The sequence below is a fragment of the Eriocheir sinensis genome, chromosome 16, assembly GCF_024679095.1.
Source record: "Eriocheir sinensis breed Jianghai 21 chromosome 16, ASM2467909v1, whole genome shotgun sequence".
Taxonomy (NCBI): domain Eukaryota; kingdom Metazoa; phylum Arthropoda; class Malacostraca; order Decapoda; family Varunidae; genus Eriocheir; species Eriocheir sinensis.
Window position 1 is genome coordinate 11526484 of NC_066524.1, and position 7500 is coordinate 11533983.

Here is a 7500-nt window from a genome sequence, read left to right on the forward strand (position 1 = left end):
AGAGAGAGAGAGAGAGAGAGAGAGGCTGTTTAAAGAAGTTTAAATCTTTTGAGTATTTTTTGTTTTTTATTTGACTGAAACCACATGTTTTTTTGTCTCTTCTTCCTCCTCCTCCTCCTCTTCCTGTTTTTTTTCTCTTCTTCGTCTCAAATCATTTTTTTCCTCCTTTTGTTCTCTTTCTTGTCTTCTTCCTTTTCTTTTACTTCTCCACTTCTTCTTTTTTTTTGTTGTTGCTGCTTCATCATTTCTTCCCTCCATCATTCTACTTCTCCCCTGTCTTCTTTTTTTTTTTATTTGCAGAGGAAGAAGGATAAAGAGTAAAAAGAGAAGATTATGGAGAGAGGAGGTGGAGGACAGGTGGAGGAAGAGGAGGTGGAGGACAGGTGGAGGGAAGAGGAGGGAGGAGGACAGGTGGAGGAGAGGAGGATATTGTGTGGAGGGAAAATATCTCCTCTTCTTTCCTCCTCCTTTCCTCCTGTTTTTTTTTCTCTTGTATATCATTTGTCTCATTTAGCACCATTTCGCGTCTTCCTCCTCCTCCTCCTCCCTCCTATTTTTTAATCTTCCACTTTTGGCATTTTATATTTTTTTTCTATTTATCTACCTCCCTCCTCCTCCTCCTCCTCTTCACCTCCTCCTCCTCCCTCCTCCTATTTTTTTTTTAACGTAACTTTTGCACCATATTTTCTGTTATCTACTACCTATTTATCTCCTACCTCCTCCTCCTCCTCCTCCTCCTCCTCCCCTCTTCCTCTCCCTCTCTCCTCCTCCTCCTCCTCCTCTCCTCCTCCTCATCGTGTCCTCATCGTGTAAAAGTTCTCAAAATGTCACCAGTAAAGTCGCTATTGTTTTGTCTCTCATGTCGAGGATGGAAATATCATGTCAAAAAGTTGGATGTTTTCTGCCTTTTTTCCATGCCTGGAATTGAAAGTTCATGACCCCTGGAGCAGTAAAGTGCTGGGGATGTCATGGATTCTGTTTTCACCCCTTGTCTTCAGACTGTTTTTTTCCTGTTGTTTAGTTTTTTTGATTGTGTGTGTGTTTGTCTGTGTGAGTTGTCTGTGAGTTTGTGTGTGTGTGTGTGTGTGTGTGTGTGTGTGTGTGTGTGTGTGTGAGTGTGTGTGTGTGTGTTGGAAAGAGTTTTTTTTTGTGTGTGTGTGTGTGTTTGTTTTACTCTCCATTTTACCTGTTTTTTTTTTTCTGTGGTTCATTTTTTTTTCCCCCTTTGATGTTTTATTGCTTAGTGAAGTTATTTTTTTAACTGTCGAAACTTCCAAACAGGTAAAAGGAAATGATTCGTGAAATAACAAAGAAAAGAAAAATAGAAGGGAAAATAAAAGCGGAAAATATATATATAAAACGTAAAATCATCAAGACCCACCAAGAGATACATTTTCTTTTCTCATGTTTGTGTTTCAATGTAATACTTTATTTGTTTCCACTTCATGGGAGGGACAAAATCAATCGTATGGAAGAGGATAAGAAAAAAAGAGAAAGAAACAACTCAGAACACATTTTAAGTTATATGTTTCCCTGTTAGAATTAAGTTAAATGTTTCGTTGTTGAAATTAAGATAAATGTTTCCCTGTTGAAATTAAGTTAAATGTTTCCTGTTGAAATTGGTTAAATGTTTCCCTTGTTGAAATTAAGTTGAATGTTTCCTGTTGAAATTCGTTAAATGTTTCCCCGTTGAAATTAAGTTAAATGTTTCCCTGTTGAAATTAAGTTAAATGTTTCCCTGTTGAAATTAAGTTAAATGTTTCCCCGTTGAAATTAAGTTATATGTTTCCCTGTTGAAATTAAGTTATATGTTTCCCTGTTGAAATTATGCTAAATGTTTCCCTGTTGAAATTAAGTTATATGTTTCCCTGTTGAAATTAAAATGTAATAAGAAAAGGGAAATAAACCTCGATATGTCTCTGAAATGGGAGAAAGAAAAAGGAAAAAAGAAGACTATCGAAAATGAACAAAAAGAAAAAAAACTTAACATTTATTTTTGGTTCAGTATTCCTGTAGAAAAAAAGGAAGGAGAGAAAGAAGGTGTAGCACAATTTTACGCGAAAGAAATGACAAAAGGAGAAGAAGAAACATCGGCTGGAAGAAAGGGAAAGGAAAAATAACCTTGAGGTATTTCTTGTTCTGTGTTCCTGTTAAGAGAAAAAATACTGTTCTGTAATATGTATGTAAAAGAAAATTAATAAGAGAAAATAATAGACTGATAAATGAAGAAAAGATAGAGTAGGCGTGAAATATATTGCTTGTTCTAAAAAAAAAAACTGACAATACAGAAAAAATGAAATAAACGAAAATTTGTATGTAAAGAAAAAAAACGAAAACAAAAAAGAAAAATTAGCTTGACAAAGAAAAAAATACATAAGAATACTATTACCATTTGTGCATTGCTGTAATTAGAATCCATGTAAAAAAAAAAACTTAAACCAGATAGGCCTATTTATTTTCAGGTAAGAAATGTACCAGAATTTGTATATAAAAGAACACGAAAAATAAATAACAAGTGATAAAAGAAGACAAAAAAATAGACTGGAGATATGTCAGTGTTGTATTCTTGTAAATAAAAACACAAAAACAATGAAGAAAAAAGAAAAACTAACATCGTCACCCTCATAAAGTAATCGCCTATGTCATTTTTCAACGATTTCCAGGTTTTTGTCTACATCAATTTTTCAACACGTGACGCCCATTTTTGTATAGTTGCCTTCGTCATTCAGGGTTTGAGGGTCATAATCTTAAACCCTCCGGCGCCCAAGCACATACATTTAACAAGGCTTCCGTGGAATTTGTGGGCATTTCCAGGGGCAGTTTTATGACCCTGGTGGTAGGCTGACCCTTCCTCTGTACCGTGAACGTAAAGTGAACACCCACGGAGACGTCGATTTGACCTCTTATTTTGCCTTTTAGAAATGATGGATGCAAGAGAAGGAGCGTCTAACAATATCGACCTGAGTGTTCTTCTAGAATTGGCCTTTATGTGATTTTCTTTGTTTCCAGGTACGAAGTGTTGGCGCTGTATCGGGGAGAGTCACGCCGCTCACTCAGACACATGGATTTGGCATGTAAATAATCCCTTTGGTGTGAAGCTCGCTCTGTCCGTCTTGTTCCTCTGCCCCTGACAATGAGGCTGTCTGTGTTCGGGGTAGAAGTCTGCCTGTCTCTCTTGTCACGAAAATATATTCATTCCGTAGCAATAACAATGATGATAATAAATGTGGGATAATGTAGCCTGTGAACTCTATTTGTAACATTGTTGAAAGAGAAAGCAGTGAAAAGAAAGAGAATCAGGTTAATGAATGGATAGTAATTAGAATACTGGATATGTCTGTCACTTTTGTGTCTTCCAGAAGGATCATTACGCCCCAAAATAACTTGCAATATCTTTTGTCGAAAAAAAAATATTAAGAAAACAAACCCAGTAAAAAATATTCATGAAAATTTTCTTAATAAAACTCATTTATTAGTTCACGAGACTTGGTGGAAAAAAAAATCTATTAATGGAAGATATTGAATTTTTTTAATTAAACTGTTCATTAGAAAATATAGCGAAAAATATAAAGAACGAAAAAGATAATTTATTCTTCCATGGAAAAGTGATGTAAAAAGCTATTATATAAAACTTAATTACAAAGAAAGTACAATTATTATTTCATGAGATTTGGTGGGAGAAAACTTAAAAGCTATTCAATAAAAAACTCACCACAAATATTAATAAAAAAAAAACTATAAAACTAAAAGAAGTAAAGTTCCTGGAGAGAAACAAACAATAAAAAGAACTAATTAAGAATATTCATGGAAACTATTGAATAAAAAAAAACGAAAATTATATAAAAAACGCTATTAATTATTATTACATTAAGACACGTATATCATTATCATTTCATTAAGCAGGTATTTATCATTTCCTTCGACATTTATTATTATTATTATTTCATCAGAAACGTACATTTATTAGTTCATCAGTACAATATTAACATTTTTTCCCTAGACACAGTAAAGGTAGGTGAAATCCATCAACAAAGAAATAAAAAATAACTCTACATTAATATTTCCTCCACTAGACACGTATTATTACCTTTTATTAAGCAGGTATTTTATTATTTCCTTCGAGCATTATTATCATCATTATTATTATTTCATCAAACAGGTGCGTCAGCAAAAGAAAAAACTTCATTAATATTTCCTGCATCCCTCAAACGCATCCACTATTAAAAGCGTCCCAGATTAAAAATGGTCAGCGCGGATTCTTTATTAATGCGTCGCACCTGCATGAGTGAGCGCCGGGGTATTTAAACTCCCGCCAGGTGTGTCGGAACTTACCTGGCCATCCGCCGCAACGTCATTTCATCCTCTTACTTTGCATTCTCAATTTCTGTCCATTTTGAAAAGCCGAAGATAAAAATTATTAGGCGTGGCTTGGAAATGTGGGAAGGTGAGCAGCTGTTGTGTGTGTGGGGGGGAGGGGGGGGGATTATGTGGGGAAGTGGGATTGTGTAAGGAGGGTTGGGGGTGTGGGGGAGGGGAGGGAGGTGTTGTGATTGGGAGGGATGGGAGGAGTTGTGTGTGTGTGGGAAGGGTGTTTGTGTGTATGGGGGGGGTTGTGTGGGGGAGGGAGGAGGGTTGTGATTGGGAGGATGGGAGGGTGTGTGTGGGGAGGTGTGGTTCTGTGTGTGTGTGTGTGGGGGGTGTTTGGTGGAGTGGGTGGGGGTCGTTGTGTGTGTGTGTGTGTGTGTGTGTGTGTGTGTGTGTGTGACTAAAAGCATTATCTTCACGTCATTTTACCAGATATTCCTTTAGTTTCTGTTCCATAAATAATGTTGCATATTACCTACATTGACTACAGTATTACATTTATTATTATTATTATTATTATTATTATTATTATTAGTTCTGACTTTAGCGTTCGTTCAATTCATCTGATTTCCTTTTACTTCTTGTTCTTTAAGTGCATATTTATTACATGGCCGACATTATTACATTTACAAGTACATATTTTCCATTAATATATACCTGCATATGATATTTGTGTTTACGTATGCTTAATTACCTTCCTCTGTTGACAAAGTGCGTAGCTTAATTATACCCTCCTCTGTTGAGACAAGTGCGTAGCTTTAAGCAATTGCCTTCCTCTGTTGACAAGTGCATCTAACTAGTCTTCCTCTGTTGACAAGTGCGTAGCTTAATTACCCTTCCTCTGTTGACAAATGCGTAGCGTTACATTTACCCTTCCTCTGTTGACAAGTGCGTAGCTTAATTACTCCTTCCTCTGTTGAGTAAAGTGCAGCTTAATTACCTTCCTGTTGGGATCAAATGCGTGAAAGCTTAATTACCCTTCCTCTGTTGACAAATGCGTCAGCTTAATTACAACCCTTCGCTCTGTTGATGCTGCGTAGCTGAATTAGCCCTTCCTCTGTTACGACAAGTGCGTAGCGCTTAATTCATACCCTTCCTCTGTTGACAAGTGCGTAGCTTAATTATACCCTTCCTTCTGTTGACAAGTGCGTAGCTTAATTATACCTTCCTCTGTTGACAAGTGTGTAGCTTAATTACCCTTCCTCTGTTGGACAAGTGCAGTAGCGAATTACCTTTCCTGCTGTTGGACAAGTGCGTAGCTGACCTGCCTAATGTTGGCAGCCACCATACCTCCTTCCTCTGTTGACAAGTGCGTAGCTTAATTACTCCTTCCTCTGTTGGGACAAGTGCGTAGCTTAATTACCCTTCCTCTGTTGAAACCAAGTGCGTAGCTTAATTACCCTTCCTCTGTTGACAAGTGCGTAGCTTAATTACCCCTTCCTCTGTTGACAAGTGCGTACCTTAATTACCCTTCCTCTGTTGACAAGTGCGTAGCTTAATTCATTCTTCCTCTGTTGACAAGTGCAAGCTTAATTATACCCTTCTCTGTTGACAAAAAGTGCGGCAAGCTTAATTACCCACTTCCTCTGTTGACAAGTGCGTAGCTTAATTGCTTACCCTCCTCTGTTGACAAGTGCGTAGCTTAATTATACCCTTCTCTGTTGACAAGTGCGCTCCTCCTCACGCTCACCTCCTTGTCATTTCTCCTCCTACCCTATCTCTAACACTAATATTTTTTTCTGGTTTTGTGATGAAGTGGGGGGCTTGTGGTGCAGTAAGTTACTTGCACTCGGCTCATTAAATCGCCTTTGAGGAGCCTGGTTCTGATTCCCGGGCGGAGTGGAAAAACTTGGGCGGCTTTTCCACGATACCCTACCCCTGTCCACCCAGCAGGGAATGGGTACCAGGTATTAATCGGGGGTTAAAGTCCCCGTCTCCTGGGGTCTGTTACCTTCTCCTTATAATTCCTTCCCCTTCTGTCTCTCTCCGGCATATGACTCACAGATGTTGGCGCGACTAAACGAAACTTTCCAACTTAGATGAATTTTGGACTGAATTATTGGGCTCTGTACATATACTTTTCATCAATACATTTATAATTACATGTTATCGTGTCTGCGGAATGTACAATTTTTAGGCTCGAATTCCCAGATGCTTTTCGCTCCCTAATTAAACAGCAATTTCAGGCGCCATATGACCCTGCAGTTGTGGCACCAAGATGAGAACGCTCCAAAGAAACAATCAACATCTATTTCCAAGGCTACGAAGCACATTAGGCGGGTTATCAAGAGTGTGTATTTCACGTTCACGGCGCAGAAGCTTCTGTCAAACTACTGCTAAGGTCATAAAACGCTGCATAATGGAAAGCAGCAACGCGAATTATAATGGAAAGTGTTTGTGTGTGTGTGTGTGTGTGTGTGTGTGTGTGTGTGTGTGTGTGTTTAGGCTGAGGATGTTTGAGAATTGTATTTTTTAATTTCACGTGATTTGCGTTTACTTTTTTCTTTAACTTATTTTGCCTTTTTTTTTTACAAGCGTAGAAAAAAGCAAGCTACTCACCTCTATCTATTGTTCTTTTCTTTTTTTTATTTTTTCTTTTTTTTTTTTTTGGTGTTAAATTCTTCTTTCTTTTCATTCATCTTTTGTTCGTGTTCTTGTTGACCTCCTCCTCCTCCTCCTCCTCCTCCTCCTCCTCCTCCCTTCCTCCCCTTCCTCCGTGCTTCTTGCCTTTAAACAATAATAGCCAATGAAGGAAAGTTAAAGTTGACAAAGGCCATTTACAAGAGAGAGAGAGAGACGAGAGAGAGAGAGAGAGAGAGAGAGAGAGAGAGAGAGCATTAGGGTGCACCTTTCCAAAAACAAACAAAAGTGAGAGCGGATTTCAGAGTCGTGTCGCTAGGTCCTCTCTTCTCTCTCTCTCTCTCTCTCTCTCTCTAAAACCCAAAAGACGAGTAGAGTTTTGCCCTGACTTTACGCTGAGAGAGAGAGAGAGAGAGAGAGAGAGAGAGAGAGAGAGAGAGAGAGAGAGAGAGAGAGAGAGAGAGAGAGAGAGAGAGAGAGAGAGAGAGAGAGAGAGAGAGAAAAAGAGGCCGTTCCCATTTTCTTTTCTCCTCTTCTGTCTTTAAATGAAGGGAA